Source organism: Dreissena polymorpha, chromosome 5, assembly GCF_020536995.1.
Source record: "Dreissena polymorpha isolate Duluth1 chromosome 5, UMN_Dpol_1.0, whole genome shotgun sequence".
Lineage (NCBI taxonomy): Eukaryota > Metazoa > Mollusca > Bivalvia > Myida > Dreissenidae > Dreissena > Dreissena polymorpha.
In genome coordinates, this window is record NC_068359.1 from 95,586,285 (window position 1) to 95,588,680 (window position 2,396).

General features: G+C 30.6%; 1 long non-coding RNA gene across 1 annotated transcript; it reads right to left on the reverse strand.

Annotated features, from left to right (window-relative positions):
• Positions 1 to 1,053: 1,053 nt before the first annotated feature.
• Positions 1,054 to 1,890, reverse strand: LOC127880774 (uncharacterized). Its single transcript, XR_008049735.1, has 3 exons — positions 1,755 to 1,890; positions 1,274 to 1,337; positions 1,054 to 1,111 (listed from the first exon to the last, which is right to left on the reverse strand). It is a non-coding gene; the product is annotated as an uncharacterized LOC127880774 (long non-coding RNA).
• Positions 1,891 to 2,396: the final 506 nt, after the last annotated feature.

The window sequence follows — 2,396 nt, forward strand, 5'->3', positions numbered from 1 at the left end:
GCAATATTTGTAAATATGTATTCATAATAATTGTATGCGTTTGCTTGCATGAATTTGTTTTATTTCCTTTTTTTGTTTCATGGTTCTTCAATTACTGTTAATTAAGTAGCTGTTCCTATATATACTACTTGCCTGGATTGAACTGACATACTTGAAGAAGCCTTATTATACTAATACTTTTAACATGTATATGAACATAAAACAATCAATCACCTTTTGCATTGGTTTTCTTCTTCTTTCTTAAAGGGATCTTTTCACGCTGTGGTAAATTGACAAAATTGAAAAAAGTTGTTTCAGATTCGCAAATTTTCGTTTTAGTTATGATATTTGTGAGGAAACAGTAATACTGAACATTTACCATGGTCTAATATAGCCATTATATGCATCTTTTGACGATTTTAAAACCTAAAAATTATAAACCGTTGCAACGCGAAACGATTGAATAATTTGGAGAGTTCTGTTTTTGTCGCTAAATTTTGTGAAACTACGAAGATTGCTTATATAAGGTATAAAATACTTCAAGTTTATGTACTCGGCGGAATAGCTCAGTAGGCTAAAGCGTTTTTACGTCAGGACTCTGGCAGGACTCCAGGGGTCACTGGTTCGAAACCTGGTCCGGGCAATGTTCTTTTCCTTTTTTTAATTTTATTCTTGATTTTTTACTGGAGCTTTTAAGATCCAATGTTTACATTTATCGATATAAAGCATTTAATGAATAAGTTAAAAAATGCCAAAATCTGTGAAAAGGCCCCTTTAAAGGGGTGGATACAATATCCTATATGAAAAAATAAGCATTTGCATCAATATCAGTTTTTTACTGCAATATTATTATTTTTCCTAAACAGTTCAGAACATATCGATAGCCATTTCGAGAAAAGGAGGGGCGAATTGGAAATTTTTGAGAAATGACTGTATTTTGAAGCGACAAACTTCTTTATTTGTGGTGATAAATCAATCATAACAAAATTTTGTATTAGATGGACTGTTCATTCGTAATTATATTGCAAAATATGTAATAAACCATTAAAGCCAACAAACATGAACTGTTCAGTACCTTCATCTTGCACTGGTGATGACACGGTTGCACTGTTTCTTTCATTTTCAGAAGTTTCTGCAATATAGAAATGATAATGAAAATAACAATTCAATTTCTTATCATAAACATACGATTCCTTTGTTGGAATGCCCACTGTAACTGCAAATATGACATAATTTCAACTTTAAAATAAATTGCTGAAAATGAAGCTTTAAATTTAGACAGAAAAATATGTACCAATTGGACCAGTGTCATTCCCCTCTAGTCCATTAAGGATAATGTCCGGGACACAAGAGAGTACCTGTTACAAAATAAAGGCAAAAAATATATATTTAAATGAGATTATGTAAACAATGGTAACATACCATTACAAAATACAACATATCTAAAATACATGTAGGTTAAAATAATGTACAAATGATTTAATATAAAAATAAGTTAATGAAAAAAGGAAACTAAATTTATACATTTATTAAAAGCTTGTCTCCAAACACAAGACCTTTTTAAAAATTTTAATAACATTCACAATAACAAGCAGACATGTATTGTCTTTTCAATATAATATATTTATAGGTATGTTAACAATAAGTCCACATTGGTAGTTTAATCTTATTTTTTTTTTAATAAACAATGATTTAGACTTAATTTTGCATTAGTACACTTGCAAGAAAGTATGCATATGAATATTTTTGTTTACATTTTATAAAAATTATCAAACCTTTTCTTGAACAGCAGTCAGTCCCGGAACTGCACCCCCACCTCCCGTTTGCCTTTGTTCCTTTCGGTGTTTTCTCGCCTTCGCTACAGTCCGACACTGCGAAAAAGTATTTTTATTATATATGACTATAACACCAACAATTCCATGAAAAAGTACAATTGAAAAAATAACCACGCCAAAACAATAATGAAACAAGGGTACTTTACATACATGATGCTTTTTAGAATTGTGGCATAATGATCATGTAAACTTTCTTACACTATTTATCTGAGTGTATATCACAGCTTTCAGTCTATGGGTAACCAGTTTTACTAAAACCCGGTTAACTCGCGGGTCGGTTTGAGTCGCGGTATTTCATTAGCCCCCTTAGGAATTTGTTTATAAACAAACCTTCTTGACCTACTTGTCATATCTGACAGAAAACATCTCTCACTACAGATTAGATTCGATTTTTGGTATTAAAAGTCGTAAAACTCAGACTTAAACAATATAGTATAGTTCAGTTAATTGTCGTTATGAAAAAAATATGACATTGCCTGAAAATAACTGGGCTATTTATGTTATTTGATATCTCTAATTCCATATATTGAAAATTGTTAAATACTTTATCGATTGTTAATTTGAACGGTTTGTCAGAGCTTT